The sequence below is a fragment of the Tachypleus tridentatus genome, chromosome 13, assembly GCF_004210375.1.
Source record: "Tachypleus tridentatus isolate NWPU-2018 chromosome 13, ASM421037v1, whole genome shotgun sequence".
Lineage (NCBI taxonomy): Eukaryota > Metazoa > Arthropoda > Merostomata > Xiphosura > Limulidae > Tachypleus > Tachypleus tridentatus.
The window spans coordinates 133835118-133856425 of record NC_134837.1 but is presented as its reverse complement, the minus strand read 5'-3'; the positions used below and the strand labels follow the sequence as shown (position 1 = coordinate 133856425).

At 36.0% G+C, this 21308-nt stretch overlaps 1 protein-coding gene across 3 annotated transcripts in view; it reads right to left on the bottom strand.

Annotated features, from left to right (window-relative positions):
• The window catches only part of LOC143240993 (alpha-catulin-like), a 133449-nt gene that overhangs the window by 48719 nt on the left and 63422 nt on the right, over positions 1-21308 (bottom strand). For 2 of the 3 annotated variants that reach the window (XM_076484382.1, XM_076484383.1), the window contains exon 2: positions 20839-20908. The exons of the other annotated variant lie outside the window; for it this stretch is intronic. The gene's annotated coding sequence lies outside the window, so the exon portion shown is untranslated. The remainder of the gene's footprint in view (positions 1-20838; positions 20909-21308) is intronic. 3 annotated transcript variants of the gene reach the window in all.

The following is a 21308-nucleotide window of genomic DNA, read 5'->3' as shown; positions in this document are numbered from 1 at the left end:
ATTCTTACTGGTTCTATGAGTTTTGTTTTGTTTTAAGTCATTTTAATAGTATAAAATATTTGTGTTTATTAATTTTTTAAAGTCCTGTGCATACGAAATTGCCTTAAATACTTAACTGAAAGAATGACCCTCCTGGTTTAGAGTTAAGCTATGCTGAAGTGACAGAACAATCAAGGACAAAGACACGTCAAACGGAACCTTACAAATAAAACAAGTTGACAGAAAAACTTCTCTTACAAGAGAACATGACGTCGTAATTCTTACAACGGAGAAAACTGTAGAAGACGATATACTTGCGACTATTAACAATTTAGATATTTCACCCGAACAGGTGATATCAGCCTCACGAGTATTCGGTGAGTTTTAAATATATCTTCGTGACCATTCACGAGGAATAGATGTAAGGACACGAAGTATTAGCATTTTGAAATTAAACCAGCAACTTTAGATCCATCGAAAGTTGTTATTTCTGACGTACTATATGAAATAAGTTATGGAGTTATAAGAAAATTGTGTTCAAGCAGTTGGTCACATTCGTACGTATCAACACAATATCCAACGTTTACACACATTAAAAGTTTTAGACTATAAGTGTACCTAAACTGATTGAAGATGATGATTTGTAAAAACATCCCAAGCCAACTGAATTATTTTTAGAAGATCATAATTATACATTTCATGTAAGTTTGTTGATGCAGTGTTTCAATTCTAAGGTTCATGGACATATATATGAATACTTTCCTCAGTAAAAGGAACGTGAAGAACCATCAACTGTTCATTCAAATAATGTGTTTGTGTGTTTTTCTCATAGCAAAACCACATCGGGCTATCTGCTGTGTCAACCAAGAGGAATTGAACCCCTGATTTTAGCGTTGTAAATCCGTAGGCTTACCGCTGTCCCAGCGGGGGACTTCAAATAATGAAGACGTAACATAAGAATATTCTCAGTTAACAGCATTTGCTAACAACAGAGTTGGTCAGCGCCATATTGATTTACGGACAGCAGACAAAAGTACAAGACTGCTAGAAAAAAGAAATCGAACAACGAATTTTTACAAAAAAAAAAAAAAAAACACGAATCAAAGAATCGTAAAGCAGTAACTGATATAATCAACTTAAAGGAAAGGCTAGAGACTGATGAACAATACAGAATCAATACAAAAGGTTTATTAACCGAATTTCTTTCACAAATTAATCTAGAACATAATGATGACAGTCAAACTAGTCTGTGTAATGATTTGAAGGAAAACGAAAATGGTAATTTAAAATATCTCGATATAATGAGTGAGGACGACATATGTGAAGGGCCATTATCAAAATCAAGATTTTTAAGTTTTGAAAAGAAAGTTGAAGGATCATCTGAAATACACAGATTGCATAACAGGTCTGTTACACCAGACGAATAAACCGATAAAACATATTGTTAGTTAAAAAAAATCAGAATAGTTTAAATGAAATAAAAAATATTATGTATCTATAATTTTAACATAAAATTTAAAAAAATCATCTTTCTTCCATTTTCTTATTTTTTATGGCACTTACTGTTAAACAAAATGTTAGAGGTTGTTCTACATATTTGATTAACCGAGTGGTTAAAAATGATATTATGCGCCATAATGCAGAAATTGTTGTATTAGAAGGAACTAATGTTCGTGTAAAAAAGAAAATCTTTATTACGGAGTAATTGTCTTTGTAATAAAGTTCATTCATATGCTACACAAAAACATGAATCTGGCATATTGATAAGTTTACATAACTCATCTGAGGAAGGAATGACGTTTATATCTACGCATAAAGGTAATATTTTGAATATACTGAAAAGGTAATATTTTGGCTATATTGATAAAATCAAAAATTAAACTTAACTTTATTTGACGTGTACTTATCACAATATGATGAAAAAGTACATGACTGTTTATATTATTTTGTAAAACAGTTGAATGAGATATAAATCCATGTTTAGTTGGAGATTTTAATGTATTAAATACAGAACTAAACTGTATAGATTTTATATAGTTGACAGATTAAAGGATTTGTTAAATCAGTTGAATTTATTCATGTTTTTCAATATCTTTATTCCAAAAAGTTTGGTTTGTTTTGTTTTGAATTTCATGCAATGCTAAAGCTACAGGAGGGCTATCTGCGCAAACCATTTCTAATTCAGCAGTGAAAGACTAGAGGGAAGGTAGATATTCCTTACCACTCACCGCCAACTCTAACTACTCTTTTACCAACAAATAGTAGAATTGACTGCACATTATAACGCCCACACAGCTGAAAGGACAAGCATATTTAGTATGACAAGGATTTGAACCCCAGCTCTCAGATTACTAGTAAAGCGCCTTAACTACCTGGCAATCCCAAAGAGAAGGAAAATGCTTGGACTGGCCAAAGAGAAGACATTATATTAAAAGCCACAATGGATGGGCTATGTGTTAATTCTGTTATGTTGAGACGAATTTTTGAACTGTGGTATGTAAATATATTCATTTCTGATGATACAGCACTAGTTGTAAGATATACATAGGTTAAGAAGGGCTACACTTATTGGCGTTTTAATAATAAACTATTGGAAAAGACCAAATATGTACAATTGACAAATTTATAATAGATTTCTGGATATTACAAAGAAGAAGAAAAATGTGCAAAGCGTTAGAGCGTGGTAGGACCGTTTGAAAGGAGTAATCACAACATATACTCGATTATATCAGAAAAAAATTGATTTAGAAAAGAAGTAGGAGATAGAGTATCCAGAAACCAAGTTATCTCAATTATCTCAGATTGACAATATGTTTCATATGTACAAGGAAGATTTGAAATAACTCTATAAACTGAGCCAAATGCTGAGAAACTTATGGACGAATCCAAATAATCAGATAAATTGATATTGTATATATTTTTTTTAACATTAAGATAAACACTAATAGGGAAGAAGCTTTAAAGGATAAAAATGGTAAGGTGAATCAGAATAAATAAAATACATTCTATAATTATTGATTTTCATCAGAGATTTCATTCAGAAAAAACGGTAAATGAAATTAACGATTCTTTCTTTGAAGATTTACCGAGGTCACCAAAAAGTATAAGGGACCATCTAGATGTTTCATTAACTCTTATTGAAATAACTGCCACCTGTCAATCATTAGTAAAAGACATGTTCCTGGAAATAATGGTATAATGGTTGAGTGTTCAGTAAAATGTTGCCCTAAGATAAGTATTTTTCCACCATACGTTTTTAACGAATCTTTAGAATGTTTTAGAAGCACGAAAAAAGCAATAATGAAGTTAGTATCTACAAAGGGAGTTTTGACAAAATGAGAAATTGGCCAGCGGTATCACTTTTATGTACTGATTATAATGAAACCTGTTATGAGTCAAGTGATTCACGAGAGTTTCTTTGTAGTTAAGCACAAAGCTACACAAGGGGCTATCTGTGCTTTGCCCACCACGGGTATCGAAATCCGGTTTGTAGTGTTCTAAGTCCGAAGAAATACTGCTGTGCCTTGGGAGGGTAGACTTGCTACGTTAGATATCGACACATTTATAATAATATGCATATTATACGTGATATGATAAATTTCGCAAATGAAAATAACGAACATTTAGCTATTGTAAATTTAGATCTTGACAAAACCTCTGACCGCATAAATCATAATTATTTAAAAAGATGTTTAGAAAATTATATTTTAGCGGAAATATTATAAAGGCGGTTGATGCAATGTTTAAAAATATCATATTTTATGAAGTTTTGGGCCGGTTTCAACTTCAGCTATTCCTTTTGAAAGAGGTTAAGACAAGATCCAACAAGTGTTTTTTTAACAGAACCCTTTCTTTAAAAACTATTGAAACAATTACTTTTTATGTTCAATATCAAGTTATAGTTTAATCTATTTGTATTAAACAGAAGTAAAATTTTAATGCTCTTGAAAATACAACATAGGAATTTGACGCATATTTGGAATCACAGTTCAATGAAGAAAAATCAGTTAGTTTGTGATCTGGTGTTTGGAAAACACGAACAGAAACAAGGCTATACACAGTTGAATCAAGTAATAAAAGTATTTGGAGTACATTTAGGAAATTCTTAGGTATAAATTCAGAGAAACTAGAATTAAATGAAAGAGAAATGTGGTATATTTATTATGAAGGAGTTTTCAAACTTTTCTATCATTAAAAGAACCCCGGCATGACCAGGTGGTTAAGGCACTCGACTCGTGATCCGAGGGTCGCGGGTTCAAATCCCCGTCACACTAAACATGTTCACCTTTTCAGCTGTGGGAGCGTTATAATGTGATGGTCAATCACATTATTCGTTGGTAAAAGAGTAGCCCAAGAGTTGGCGATGGGTGGTTATGACTAGCTACCCTCCCTCTAGTCTTACAGTGCTAAATTAAGAACGGCTAGCGCAGATAGCTCTCGTGTATCTTTGCGCGAAATTCAAACCAAACAAACAAATTAAAAGGAAAAATATTAATTCTTAATCAAGTTATTAGTAGTATTACGTGGCACAGATTTCAGGTATTAAAACCACCTAAGAATTTGAAAACTAATTTATCTTTCGAAGAAGGGGAATTAAATATTATATCTTCAATGATAAAACAATAATGTTTAGGATTTGTTACTACGATTATTACATAAATCAACCAGTTCACCCATTCAAATTACAATTAAAACCGTTTTCAAACGTGCATATCAACGCTTTGGTTTTCTTACATTTCTTTTAATGGATCATATGGAACCACGTGGAAAGTTAACAATGTTTCATAGCTCTGTTTTAAAAAGGTTTTTGTTTGTTTTTTTGGAATTTTGCACGAAGCTACTCGAGGGCTATCTGTGCTAGCCGTCCCTAATTTAGCAGAGTAAGACTAGAGGGAAGGCAGCTAGTCATCACCACCCACCGCCAACTCTTGGGCTATTCTTTTAACAACGAATAGTGGAATTGACCGTCACATTATAATGCCCCCACGGCTGGGAGGGCGAGCATTTTTGGCGCGACTCGGGCGCGAACCCGCGACCCTCAGATTACGAGTCGCACGCCTTCTCAACCCAAACGAGCCGTTTTTGCATATATATTTCTCAACAAGTGGGTTTTCTCGACATCACTGATTAGACACTACTGTATTACGGGAGTCACTTGTAGAGAAGTTTAGACACTACTGTGTTACTGGAGTAGTGTGTAGAGGAGTTTAGACACTACTGTGTTACTGGAGTAGTGTGTAGAGGAGTTTAGACACTACTGTGTTACTGGAGTAGTGTGTAGAGGAGTTTAGACACTACTGTGTTACTGGAGTAGTGTGTAGAGGAGTTTAGACATTACTGTGTTACTGGAGTAGTGTGTAGAGGAATTTAGACACTACTGTGTTACTGGAGTAGTGTGTAGAGGAGTTTAGACACTACTGTGTTACTGGGAGTAGTGTGTAGAGGAGTTTAGACACTACTGTGTTACTGGAGTAGTGTGTAGAGGAGTTTAGACACTACTGTGTTACTGGAGTAGCGTGTAGAGGAGTTTAGACACTACTGTGTTACTGGAGTAGCGTGTAGAGGAGTTTAGACACTACTGTGTTACTGGAGTAGCGTGTAGAGGAGTTTAGACACTACTGCGTTACTGGGAGTAGTGTGTAGAGGAGTTTAGACACTACTGTGTTACTGGAGTAGCGTGTAGAGGAGTTTAGACACTACTGTGTTACTGGAGTAGTGTGTAGAGGAGTTTAGACACTACTGTGTTACTGGAGTAGTGTGTAGAGGAGTTTAGACATGACTGTGTTACTGGAGTAGTGTGTAGAGGAATTTAGACACTACTGTGTTACTGGAGTAGTGTGTAGAGGAGTTTATACACTACTGTGTTGCTGGAGTAGTGTGTAGAGGAATTTAGACACTACTGTGTTACTGGGAGTAGTGTGTAGAGGAGTTTAGACACTACTGTGTTACTGGAGTAGTGTGTAGAGGAGTTTAGACACTACTGTGTTACTGGAGTAGTGTGTAGAGGAGTTTAGACACTACTGTGTTACTGGGAGTAGTGTGTAGAGGAGTTTAGACACTACTGTGTTACTGGAGTAGTGTGTAGAGGAGTTTAGACACTACTGTGTTACTGGAGTAGCGTGTAGAGGAGTTTAGACACTACTGTGTTACTGGGAGTAGCGTGTAGAGGAGTTTAGACACTACTGTGTTACTGGAGTAGTGTGTAGAGGAGTTTAGACACTACTGTGTTACTGGAGTAGCGTGTAGAGGAGTTTAGACACTACTATGTTACTGGAGTAGCGTGTAGAGGAGTTTAGACACTACTGTGTTACTGGGAATAGCGTGTAGAGGAGTTTAGACACTACTGTGTTACTGGGAGTAGCGTGTAGAGGAGTTTAGACACTACTGTGTTACTGGAGTAGCGTGTAGAGGAGTTTAGACACTACTGTGTTACTGGAGTAGTGTGTAGAGGAGTTTAGACACTACTGTGTTACTGGAGTAGCGTGTAGAGGAGTTTAGACACTACTGTGTTACTGGAGTAGCGTGTAGAGGAGTTTAGACACTACTGTGTTACTGGAGTAGCGTGTAGAGGAGTTTAGACACTACTGTGTTACTGGAGTAGTGTGTAGAGGAGTTTAGACACTACTGTGTTACTGGAGTAGTGTGTAGAGGAGTTTAGACACTACTGTGTTACTGGAGTAGTGTGTAGAGGAGTTTAGACACTACTGTGTTACTGGAGTAGTGTGTAGAGGAGTTTAGACACTACTGTGTTACTGGAGTAGTGTGTAGAGGAGTTTAGACACTACTGTGTTACTGGAGTAGTGTGTAGAGGAGTTTAGACACTACTGTGTTACTGGAGTAGTGTGTAGAGGAGTTTAGACACTACTGTGTTACTGGGAGCAGCGTGTAGAGGAGTTTAGACACTACTGTGTTACTGGAGTAGTGTGTAGAGGAGTTTAGACACTACTGTGTTACTGGGAGTAGTGTGTAGAGGAGTTTAGACACTACTGTGTTACTGGAGTAGTGTGTAGAGGAGTTTAGACACTACTGTGTTACTGGAGTAGCGTGTAGAGGAGTTTAGACACTACTGTGTTACTGGAGTAGTGTGTAGAGGAGTTTAGACACTACTGTGTTACTGGGAGTAGTGTGTAGAGGAGTTTAGACACTACTGTGTTACTGGAGTAGTGTGTAGAGGAGTTTAGACACTACTGTGTTACTGGAGTAGTGTGTAGAGGAGTTTAGACACTACTGTGTTACTGGGAGTAGTGTGTAGAGGAGTTTAGACACTACTGTGTTACTGGAGTAGCGTGTAGAGGAGTTTAGACACTACTGTGTTACTGGAGTAGCGTGTAGAGGAGTTTAGACACTACTGTGTTACTGGAGTAGTGTGTAGAGGAGTTTAGACACTACTGTGTTACTGGAGTAGTGTGTAGAGGAGTTTAGACACTACTGTGTTACTGGAGTAGTGTGTAGAGGAGTTTAGACACTACTGTGTTACTGGGAGTAGTTTGTAGAGGACTTTAGACACTACTGTGCTACTGGAGTAGTGTGTAGAGGAGTTTAGACACTACTGTGTTACTGGAGTAGCGTGTAGAGGAGTTTAGACACTACTGTGTTACTGGAGTAGTGTGTAGAGGAGTTTAGACACTACTGTGTTACTGGAGTAGTGTGTAGAGGAGCTTAGACACTACTGTGTTACTGGAGTAGTGTGTAGAGGAATTTAGACACTACTGTGTTACTGGAGTAGTGTGTAGAGGGGTTTAGACACTACTGTGTTACTGGGAGTAGTGTGTAGAGGAGTTTAGACACTACTGTGTTACTGGAGTAGTGTGTAGAGGAGTTTAGACACTACTGTGTTACTGGGAGTAGTGTGTAGAGGAGTTTAGACACTACCGTGTTACTGGAGTAGCGTGTAGAGGAGTTTAGACACTACTGTGTTACTGGAGTAGTGTGTAGAGGAGTTTAGACACTACTGTGTTACTGGGAGTAGTGTGTAGAGGAGTTTAGACACTACTGTGTTACTGGAGTAGTGTGTAGAGGAGTTTAGACACTACTCTGTTACTGGAGTAGTGTGTAGAGGAGTTTAGACACTACTGTGTTACTGGGAGTAGTGTGTAGAGGAGTTTAGACACTACTGTGTTACTGGAGTAGTGTGTAGAGGAGTTTAGACACTACTGTGTTACTGGGAGTAGCGTGTAGAGGAGTTTAGACACTACTGTGTTACTGGAGTAGTGTGTAGAGGAGTTTAGACACTACTGTGTTACTGGAGTAGTGTGTAGAGGAGTTTAGACACTACTGTGTTACTGGAGTAGTGTGTAGAGGAGTTTAGACACTACTGTGTTACTGGGAGTAGTTTGTAGAGGAGTTTAGACACTACTGTGCTACTGGAGTAGTGTGTAGAGGAGTTTAGACACTACTGTGTTACTGGAGTAGCGTGTAGAGGAGTTTAGACACTACTGTGTTACTGGAGTAGTGTGTAGAGGAGTTTAGACACTACTGTGTTACTGGAGTAGTGTGTAGAGGAGTTTAGACACTACTGTGTTACTGGAGTAGTGTGTAGAGGAGTTTAGACACTACTGTGTTACTGGAGTAGTGTGTAGAGGAGTTTAGACACTACTGTGTTACTGGAGTAGTGTGTAGAGGAGTTTAGACACTACTGTGTTACTGGGAGTAGCGTGTAGAGGAGTTTAGACACTACTGTGTTACTGGGAGTAGCGTGTAGAGGAGTTTAGACACTACTGTGTTACTGGAGTAGCGTGTAGAGGAGTTTAGACACTACTGTGTTACTGGAGTAGCGTGTAGAGGAGTTTAGACACTACTGTGTTACTGGAGTAGCGTGTAGAGGAGTTTAGACACTACTGTGTTACTGGAGTAGCGTGTAGAGGAGTTTAGACACTACTGTGTTACTGGAGTAGTGTGTAGAGGAGTTTAGACACTACTGTGTTACTGGGGTAGTGTGTAGAGGAGTTTAGACACTACTGTGTTACTGGAGTAGTGTGTAGAGGAGTTAAGACACTACTGTGTTACTGGAGTAGTGTGTAGAGGTGTTTAGACACTACTGTGTTACTGGAGTAGTGTGTAGAGGTGTTTAGACACTACTGTGTTACTGGAGTAGTGTGTAGAGGAGTTTAGACACTACTGTGTTACTGGGAGTAGCGTGTAGAGGAGTTTAGACACTACTGTGTTACTGGAGTAGCATGTAGAGGAGTATAGTTCCTCAAGAATCGCTAATGTATCACTATTGTAACATGAGAATTATCTGTTCTTACAAGTTGCACTGAGTGTCTACAGTACCCAAAATGAAGATTATCCGTTCCTACGAGACACTGAGTGTCTAAAGTACCGCGAATGAAGATTATCTGTTCCTTCAAGAGACACTCGAATTTGTATAGTAACTACCACGTATGAAGATTATATATTGAAACAAGAGGTACTCGAGCTTCTAATGTACCACGCACAAAGATTATCCGTTCATACAAAAGATGAAGTACAATACCTATCAAAGAAAATCATTGTGTGAATTGTACATTTAGATACATGACTGACCCACGTTTTAAAAGAAAATAACATTTTGAGAATGTAGATCAGTTTGTATATTAGGTATTAATAGCTGTATCAACTCCCAGAAGCATTGTTGTCAGTTACTCTAAAGAAATGCAAAAACTACAATGCATAGGTCTTGACAAATATAACGTGAAAAAATAAATCATGATTTAAACTGGTGCACTTTTTGTTTACATGCAGCTGTAAACTGTGGTGCCTGTATTCCTGTGATATCTGTCTTTACTGCTTATGATTTATTGGTTTGTCTTCACGCATCTTTTCATACATCCAATAGTTGAACAAGCCAAGATATGCTTTACAAGCCAGTAGCTGGATATGTCAAAAGCAAAACAATGTTCATCTGCTTTAAACAGTTTGTTTTCTTTACAGTCATCTGAAGAATTTAAGAAATAACTAGGATAATGTAATAAGAACGATAAAAAACGTATTTTCTATTTCTTTAGAAACAGACAAATGAAAAACACTGACCACCTGACTTTATATGCAAGGTACTTCAGTTTCAAATGACCAGAACGTTTTACAAATTTGGTACCAAATGTAGAAGGAAAACAATCCTTTGTACGAAACTAAAAAAAGGAGTAACAAGGGCGTGGCTAATAATACCAAGAGATGACTTAGGGTAATGATTATATTATTTTAAAGAAAATGCGAGTTATTCAACGTATAAATACCAGTTTGTGAAACGTAATTCAAGTTGAAATATCAGTAACATACCGAACTGGTTTCGTTCATAAGGAATTTCGCGCAAAGCTGCTCGAGAGCTATCTTCGCTAGCCACCCCTATTTTAGCAGTAATAGACTAGAGGGAAGGAAGCTAGTCAACATCACCCACTGCCAACTCCTGGGGTACTCTTTTACCAATAAATAGTGGGATATATCACATTATAATGTCACTACGGCTGAAAGGGCGAGCATGTTGGATGACGTGGTTTACAACCCATATTGCGAGTCGAAAACCCTAACATACAACTGGGATTACTAGTGTTAACGTAAGTTGATTTCTGGGATCAGTATCATTGCTGGAAATTGATATTTCGAATCTCCAGAATTAATTATATATATTTTATTTTATAATTTTCGCACAAAACAACATAGTAACCATCGAACTGATAGACCAGAGGACAATACCCACAATCAGCTGTTGGGCTACTGTTCGTATACAGAAAGTGACATGTGGCCATCAATTCCATAGCACTCACACGACCCCAAAATGCAGAGTGCATTTTTGCAGCAATGGGACGCAAATTACTAACCCTTCAATTCGCTGTCCTGGAATTTTAGTCAGTAGATCACGCCTGACCAGCATTAATTGAAACTGATAGTTGAGATCACTATAGCATTAATGGAAGATGAAAGCTGAAATTTCAAAAATCTAAAGAAAAAGTTGATTAACGTTGACATTAAAAATAACCGAAGTTAACAAACAAAGCAAAATTAAGAAAAAAATGAAGCAACAAAAAATAAACAGGCAAATTACAGCCGAATAACTGAATCAGTCGAGAGAAGGACGCGGAAGAATAAAAGTTTTAAAACAAAAAGAAGAAATTCGCGTGAAATGTGAAGTGGAAGAAGAAGGAGACGAAAGGAAATTGAATAGAGAGAAATCAAGTAAAAATAGGCTAGGTAGCAAAGTCAGACAGAAGAAAACTGACTAGAGGAATCAAGTAAAAATAGGCTAGGTAGCAAAGTCAGACAGGAGAAAACTGACTAGAGAAATCAAGTAAAATAGGCTAGGTAGCAAAGTCAGACAGAAGAAAGCTGACTAGAGGAATCAAGTAAAAATAGGCTAGGTAGCAAAGTCAGACAGAAGAAAACTGACTAGAGGAATCAAGTAAAAATAGGCTAGGTAGCAAAGTCAGACAGAAGAAAACTGACTAGAGAAATCAAGTAAAAATAGGCTAGGTAGCAAAGTCAGACAGAAGAAAACTGACTAGAGGAATCAAGTAAAAATAGGCTAGGTAGCAAAGTCAGACAGAAGAAAACTGACTAGAGGAATCAAGTAAAAATAGGCTAGGTAGCAAAGCCAGGCTGAAGAAAACTGACTAGAGGAATTAAGTAAAATAGATTAGGTAGCAAAGTCAGACAGAAGAAAACTGACTACAGGAATCAAGTAAAAATAGGCTAGGTAGCAAAGCCAGGCTGAAGAAAACTGACTAGAGGAATTAAGTAAAATAGACTAGGTAGCAAAGTCAGACAGAAGAAAACTGACTAGAGGAATCAAGTAAAAATAGGCTAGGTAGCAAAGTCAGACAGAAGAAAACTGACTAGAGGAATCAAGTAAAATAGGCTAGGTAGCAAAGTCAGACAGAAGAAAACTGACTAGAGGAATCAAGTAAAATAGGCTAGGTAGCAAAGTCAGACAGAAGAAAACTGACTAGAGGAATTAAGTAAAATAGATTAGGTAGCAAAGTCAGACAGAAGAAAACTGACTAGAGGAATCAAGTAAAAATAGGCTAGGTAGCAAAGTCAGACAGAAGAAAACTGACTAGAGGAATCAAGTAAAAATAGGCTAGGTAGCAAAGTCAGACAGAAGAAAACTGACTAGAGGAATCAAGTAAAAATAGGCTAGGTAGCAAAGCCAGTGAAGAAAACTGACTAGAGAATTAAGTAAAATAGATTAGGTAGCAAAGTCAGACAGAAGAAAACTGACTAGAGGAATCAAGTAAAATAGGCTAGGTAGCAAAGTCAGACAGAAGAAAACTGACTAGAGGAATCAAGTAAAAATAGGCTAGGTAGCAAAGCCAGGCTGAAGAAAACTGACTAGAGGAATTAAGTAAAATAGATTAGGTAGCAAAGTCAGACAGAAGAAAACTGACTAGAGGAATTAAGTAAAATAGACTAGGTAGCAAAGTCAGACAGAAGAAAACTGACTACAGGAATCAAGTAAAAATAGGCTAGGTAGCAAAGCCAGGCTGAAGAAAACTGACTAGAGGAATTAAGTAAAATAGACTAGGTAGCAAAGTCAGACAGAAGAAAACTGACTACAGGAATCAAGTAAAAATAGGCTAGGTAGCAAAGCCAGGCTGAAGAAAACTGACTAGAGGAATCAAGTAAAAATAGGCTAGGTAGCAAAGTCAGACAGAAGAAAACTGACTAGAGGAATCAAGTAAAAATAGGCTAGGTAGAAAAGTCAGACAGAAAAAAAACTGAATAGAGGAATTAAGTAACAACAGGCTTGCTAGAAAAGCCAGGCGGAAGGAAACTGACGAGAGGAATCAAATGAAAGGAGACTCTAGTTTCGAGTGAAGTGGAGAGAAACAATAAAAGGAAAAATACCAATAGGAGACTGGAAGGAAAAGTAAGCAAAGTTAAGCAGATGGAAACTAGTTGGGAGATTTTAACACTATCAACAATAATTAAGCAAAAGTTCGGTGTTTTATAAATTAATAGAAAAAGACTAGAAGAAATAATTTAAGCAGAATAAGATTACATTAAAATAATTAAGTAAAGGGGATTATCTGTGAAAATAAAGGATTAAAGTCAATTAGAAGAACGTTACAGAATTCCTCGTACTTTTTTAACATACGTGTAACATATATGTTACATATATAAACATACATATATATATGTTTAACATACATATATTCAAGCAGTTCTTTCTAGGCCTGAATTTGCACTCGGCGTAGTTGAACATGGCCCCCATCTCAGAGCAGGCCACAGATCATAGAGAAAAAATCCTCAACGAGATTCCAGAAAGTAGCGTTTATGACAAACACAGTTGAGTTAAATTAATAATACACATAAATGTCATTCGCTTTGTTACGTTTTACATTGGAAGGAAAACCAAGTTGTGTTAATAATTTATGTAACATTAAGCTTTAATATTAAAGGCCATGTAAGGATGGTCTGTGTACAACTGTATCATCTATCATCTCTGTACTCTTGTTTACATTGTTTTTGGCACTGTCATCCGTACATCATTTTACACTTACAAAATGTTTTTATTACTTGTATATAGGGAGTTGACGCTTACAATGTAGCTGTATGTATCATGTGCTCTGTACAGCTTCAGGAATTAGAAGCAATTTTTTATATAATCAGTGATGTCGAGAAACCCACTTGTTGAGAAATTTATATGCAAAAAACGGCTCGTTTGGGTTGAGAAAATATTTTACATAGAAGAGCGAACAACGTGTCGACCTTCTTCGGTCATCGTCAGGTTCACAAAGAAAGAGGTAACTGACCGGAAGCTGACCACATGTGTGAAAGGGGTTGTGCAACTGAGTGTCAGAACGTAGAGGGCGGTGTTAGATGTTTGAATATATAATTTATTTATTTTATTATATTAATATAGGTATAAAGGCGTTCCCTTATATTGGTTTATTTTGGGTTTAAGTTGTTGTATAAGTAAGGCTTCTTTAATTTTGCGTTTGTTTATGTTTGTTTCTTTATTTAGTATTTGGGTGTTTTCTATGGTTATACTGTGTCTATTTGATTTTCAGTGTTCGAAAACGTGGGAAGGTAACTTTTTCTGTTCTTTGAATCTGGTTTCCATTTTTCTACTTGTTTCTCCAATATAGAAGTCGTGGCAGTTATCACATTGTATTTTGTAAATAATGTTGGTGTGGTGTTTGTGAGTGTAGTTTTTACTTTAGTTTTGTGTCTGATTTTTGGATAAATTTGGTATCAACTGGAAAGTCGTATTTTGTTACTAGTTTTTGCCAAATGTTGGTTATTTTTCTGCTGATGTCGGGAATATATGGTATACAGCAGTATATGGTTTCGTGATTTTTTGATTCGTGAGATATATTTACTTTTGTCGGTTGATTTTGTTTTCTGTCTAGGTGTGTGCGTATAATGTTTTCTACGGTTTGTGGAGGAAACTTATTGATGTTGATGAAGTATTGTTTTATTTTGTCTAATTCATCTTTAATTTTATCTGGTGAACATAGTTTTATGGCTGTGTTTATTTGGTTTCTTTATCTCACGAATCAAAAAATCACGAAACCATATACTGCTGTATACCATATATTCCTGACATCAGCAAACAAATAACCAACATTTGGCAAAAATTAGTAACAAAATATGACATTCCAGTTAATACCAAATTTATTCAAAAACCAGGCACAAAACTGAGGTCTATACTATGTAAAAACTACACTGACAAACACCACACCAACATTATTTACAAAATACAATGTGATAACTGCCACGACTTCTATATTGGAGAAACAAGTAGAAAAATGGAAACCAGATTCAAAGAACATAAAAAGTCACCTTCACACGTTTTCGAACACTGCAAGTCAAATAAACACAACATAATCATAGAAAACACTCAAATACTAAATAAAGAAACAAACATAAACGAACGCAAAATTAAAGAAGCTTTACTTATACAACAACTTAAACCCAAAATAAACCAATATAAAGGAACGCCTTTATACCTATATTAATATAATAAAATAAATAAAATTATATATTCAAACATCTAATACCGCCCTCTACATTCCGACACTCAGTTACACAACCCCTTTCAAACATGTGGTCAGCTTCCGGTCAGTTACCTGTTTCTTTGTGAACCTGACGATGACCGAAGAAGGTCGAAGCGTTGTTCGCTTTTCTATGTAAAATATTTTCTCAACCCATACGAGCCGTTTTTGCATATAAATTTTTTATATAGTTCACAGGCCCGCTGCATTTTTAAAAGATAACTTTCAGCAAAACTTCAAGCAACATCGAACCTCGTTATTTTCTCTTCTTCCAAGTGTGCAAGCGACTTCACACATCTTCCCAATCCACCCACACAAAGTTACATAATTATAGAAATACAAAAACAGGACTCAAGTAAAAATGAAAAATAAAAAATTAAATCGGAAATTAAACCAAAATGAGTTAGTAACTCTAATGAATTTTTTAGTGTCACTTATTGAAAAAACAAACATTTATTGTGTTTCTATTTGAACATGCCAACTAGAGGCGCAACGATAAACCTGCAAAATTACGACGCTAAAAAAAGTTTTCGATACTCATGATGGGCAGGGCACAGATAGCCTGTTGTGTGGCTGTTGTTCCTCCGATCAGTTGTTCAAATTATGTCTTATTAGCTTTGCCATAAACAGAAGTCCACTGGTGTGACGGCAATGAGTTTACGGATATGAAACGCTAAAACGTTAGGTTCGATTCCCTCGGTAAACACGCTAGATAACTCAATGTAGGTTTGTTTGTTTTCTATCTAGAGCAAAGCTACATTGAGTTGTCATTTAGGTAAAGATGAATTGGTGGAGAGACCATTTTTATGTCATCTGTTGTGTGTAGCTTCGAGTCTTTGGTAATGACCCTATTTTTTATTTAGGTTTCCTTACAGACTCTAAACGTGAGGAGCTTTACAGATTAGTGAACGTTTCTACCTCGTTCTAGAGTTTATCGTTAGATATGTAGCTGATTTAGAAAAGCTTATCACATCCTCAGCGACGACAGAACGACAACGTTTTATGTTCTTTAACCCACTTTTGTCGACAGTTCAGTACGACCTGACGATAAGTTTTAAGTGAACTATTTTTTTCCCTGGTATACTGCCTTCTAGAGACTTGATACGTGGAGATAAAGACCAAAATTATACAACACATAAAATATCTCTTCGACACAACTATAACTTCGCGGGTATCTATATCTCTGTAGATTTAAATTATTGAAGACAGGAAATCTCATTCGACAACGATAACATTCACACGACAGATAAAGAAAAGATGTTGAGAAACAACTTTCTAAGGAATATTTTTCAAATATTGAGAAATTCGCAGCTATTAGAGAGCGAGAAAGAGAGAAAGGACTGAAAGCTAGGACCTCAATCAGTTGAACATTCGAATATGTAGAAAATGAAGCATTCACCTAAAGCTCGATAACAATTGACTCAAAATATTTAAGTTGCTGATTTTAAAAGTTAATTAGAGATTTATTAATTATTACGTTACGAGGATTACTTCTCCTTAGCATTTTTGGTCACCTCTCGTTTTACGGAAGTTCCTTTTTGGTTATTAAAAGACGGTGCCTAATTGTTGATAAAGAATAGCATAAAAGTTGGTGTGGGTGGTGTTAACTAGCTGCTTTCCCTCTAGTTTATCACTGATAAATTAGGAAAGTGTAGCACAGATAAACCCTCGAATAGTTTTGCGTGAAATTAAACAAACAAAGAAACAAACGGTCAATATAAAGAACATTACTGGGTGCCAGTTTTGAAAGGCACGGGAAGAGCAATGGTGTTTTTAGTTGTTTTTCACTCACCAGAGAAAAACCTATGTTTATATACGAGTTGAAGAATATGTGGAATCGATTCTTCTAATTTATTCTTGTGAAGCATTCAGCAGATAAGTTATTTAATTTAATAATGCAGTTCAATCATTATTCGATTCACCACTTTTCACGGAGCTATAGCGGTTTCTAGTTTGAACGAATTACAATTCTCATAAAAAAAAAACACTGGACAAAGGCAACACAAAATAACTATTATGGGAAATATGTTGGCGTACATCTATGATAAGACAAATTTAAAACTTGTTCTTTATAGTATAAATATACCAGAAGTATCCGAACATAGAATTCTAAACGGGGTTGTAGGAGTCTCTGTCGTAACTGCTCCTACTCTCAGCATGGCTCCCGCTAGTGTTAATAAAATTCGTCTGCATTGCTGTTTCAAAAACTACTCGCTCAGTTAATACCTCTGGAAAGCTGTTCATCTTACCCTTAGAATTATTCAGGTGGTCCTAAAAACGTTCCACATGGTTAAGATATGAGGTCTAAAAATTTTCAAGATGATGGTATCACTACTTGGAAAATAAACCTAGAACATACACACTTTGTGATAGAAAACATAAACCTATTAGAACAACACGCTGGACCACTTTTCAAAAAGCTCCACCATGACTACTGCAATGGAGTATTTTAACATAGCTCAAAACAACAATTCCAACATAATTCTCCAGAATACAACTACGATAAAAGTGTTAAATTGCCTGTCCCCTACAGTCACATTATGCAATCATTTATATATTACACATTTGCTTCAGAATTTTGTTGGTCAGCAGTTAATTGCATACAATCTTTATTAATTCTAAGCTGACAAACTTGAGGGAAAGCAGGTAGTCAACAATACCCAACACCAATTCTTGGGCTATCCTCATCTGAGAGAATAGTGGGATTTGAATCGTGGCCCCAACACGTGAAGCAAAGTTTTGCAAGAAAGAGAGACGAACTATAAATTCTCGAACTTACAGTTCTGACACTTTAACCACTTAGTCACACCCTATCAGTTTTTATATGAAATTTAATATTTAGTTTTGTTTATTTGTAGTGAAACACAAAGGTACACAATGGGTTAGCTGTGTTCTGCCCACCACGAATATCGAAACTCGGTTTCTAGCAGTGGAAGTCCACAGACATACCATTGTGCTACTAGAGGGCAGTTTTGTTTATAACAATGTAAAATGTTTAACAGGTAAAGACTGATGGAGTTTATAAAACCTAATAAGTGTACGTTTCACAAGTTTCTTAGCAGGGCAGTACCATGAGAGAAACGTTCAGTGTTGTTGAAGTATTACTGTCCATTGCGTGATGTAACAATTGAAACACACGCTAATTATAATACTGTTTTAAAACTTGTTTGAAAAAGCGAACCAAAAACAGAAGTGTTTAGAATATACAGCGGTAACATCTGTTCTTGTTGATTTTTTTTAAAATAGCAATTAATTTTTATTACCTTCAATACTTTTCGTGTTACAGACAGAGATAAGTAACTAAAATTATTGAATACATCTAATTAATGTGATAAGTCATTAATATATCATGGAATAAACATATAACAAACTATAACATCAAACACACTCAATGGGGTAAAATGAAACTACATTCTGTATCTGTAGTTTTCATAGGAACAGGCTCCGCCAGAAGACCACTGTATACAAAGCACACCTCTCTTCCCTACTTTATTTTCAAAATGTAGTAGACGACGGTTTCCCAGCATGCATTTCAACAGTCCAATCGTACAGAAATCAGAAAGAGCTACGTACGGCAAGATGATAGGTATATCTTCGTACGGAATGGCATAAATATCCATGTCGCTATACAGCTGCTTGAGTTATGTGATAGCTGAACAAGAGATATAACTGGAAGCCTTATCTTGGAAAATTCATACCTCGTTGCCTTCGTTTCAGAGCAAAGATACGTCTTGATTATATTATGTACTATTGCCTGGAACATGTAGGCGGCTTTTGCCATTCACCTTGTATTATTTGGCTCTCACATGTTACAAGAAGCCGCAATTTAGTTACCACTGTTTGAGTGCGACTCGTTGTAAATTCCTTTCCTGATGGTCCTGTTACCTCAAGTTGATTCTTATTCCTTTATGTTCTAATAGCATTAAATACAAAGAATATCCCTTTATGAAAAATTCCAAATCACCGATCAAAATGCAGCTTTATAATCACCATGTATGAATATTTCACATCAGAAAGGGCTGTTACATACCCTTCTCAAAAGCGATCCATTCTTGGTGGTATTACACGACTCACCTAACGCCAAAAAATGCCAAATCAGCATGTTTAAAATAGTTGTTTTAATGTACCTTACTTAACTATGCAATAGTTACGATGTAAATTTTCCAATACTTAATTTCATTGTTACGTTTAGGAATAACGTGATATGGACAGAAAATGGATTTCAAAATTTATTTACCAATCATTTGTTTTAGGCAGACTTTTTAAAAGTGTATAACAATCAGCAATCTGTTTTCGTTCTTTCATGAAGTCCTTTAGTGGGACAGAGGTAATTCAACAGACTCACAACACTAAAATCCGGCGTTCGATTCTTCGCGATGCACAGAGCAGATAGATTGTTCAATATGGCATTGTTCTAATCAAACAATACTTTCTTGAACAATAGTTACTTTAACAAACAGGCCTACTAAACAACTGATAATTTTCTAAATATTTAATGTATAACGTGAGTCTTACTATTATGATATCTAATGTACACCGTATAATACTTCATATAATCTTACATATAATACGTAATATTTAGTGTATAACATAACATATGAGTTTTAAAAAGCAATAATTTTGGCTTGGTAAATTTCCCCCGTCATCTACAATCAAGTTAAATTGGATATAATTGCTAGAAGAATCTTGAAGAGATTACTGCAGTGAGAAGAACCAGTGCCAACACCTTTAGTGGTAAAAATAACACAACAACATTATAAACATAGATATACGGTAATTAATGTTAATAAGGTATAAAGTGGTTGGTGCCAACTGGTTTCCTCCCTATAACTGGTATTTTGGAATTATGAATTGCGTCACGCTGCCTGAACTGCGAGCTGACTGGATTCTACAACTGATTGGAGGAGTACATAATTATTCAAGTAATGCGTTTATATATAGTTACTTCAGTTTGTATATGTGTTATCGGTATTACTAACAACATAATGTATTACCTTGTAAGTGATTAAAATCGAACTGGGTTAAAAACCGTATTTGAAACATCCCAGCAACTAAAACTGATGTGTTTTAGTTGGTTTGTTTTGAGTTTCGCGCAAATCTACACGAGGGTTATCTGCGCTAGCCGTCCCTAATTTTGCAGAGTAAGACTAGAGAAAAGGAAGCTAGTCATCACCACCAACCGCCAACTCTTGGGCTACTCTTTTACCAACGAATAGTGGGATTGAACGTCACTTTATAACGCCCCCACGTTATAAATCAAACAAATTTTGATTTTCGGTGTGACGGGGATTCGCGCCTGCGACCCTCAGATTACGAGTCGAGAGCCTTATCCACCTGGCCATGCCAGGCTTTTTTTTTTTTTTTCTGAAATTCGTGCAAAGTTACACAATAGCTATCTGCGCTAGCTGCTCCAAATTTATATTCATTAACAAGAAGGAAGGGAGATAGTCAACAGCTCTCGTCGCTTACTCTTTGGCTACTCTAATTAAATACTCGGATCCACAGCAAGGCACACTAACCGCTAGTTCATGCTCAGCCCACGAATGGTCTATAACTAAATTATAAACAGGACACAGCGTCTCTGTGAACAAGAAAGTAATGGTCAATCAGACAAACTATTGATGTTTGAGAAACACATTTAAAGTGAATCTTTTCTCCACGGATTGTAAGGTGGCACAATTATTCATGTTTTACACACACACACACACACACATTTACTGTTTCCATATATGCGTGTGTTTTATGGACGTATATTGTCCAAATTATTTTTAAAATATCCCCCCCCCCAAACAAAACAGGGAACAGGCAACAGGGAAGCCTAAACGGTTATTTATTTACAATTAGTAAAGAAAAAGAACAGTTATGTACTTATATTTATATAACCAACCTATAACTAGACAACCTCCATTTCTATCTTTCAGTATCCACATAAGAAAGTAGTTCTCTGGACCCAGTACCTTCAGGAAACAATTATATAAATGAAAGACGCTGAACGTAAGAGAGCGATAGACTTACGTGATTGTAAATAATTCTGCACTAATCAGTCGGTGATAAACGTAAACCTTTTTGAACGTTATAGTTACATATACATAAATATAAATATAAGTGTTGACGGAATACATATAACACATTTACAGCTAACTGAATTCATACAGCACATTTACTGTTGACTGAATACATATAACACATTTACTTTTGACTGAATACATATAACAAATTTACTTTTGACTGAATACATATAACACACTTACCATTAACTAAATAAGTATATATACAATTTACTATTAATTGATTAATATAATATTACTAAAAAGCCAAGTTGTGCATAAGCTTCAAAAATACTTTTATCCAGTCAGA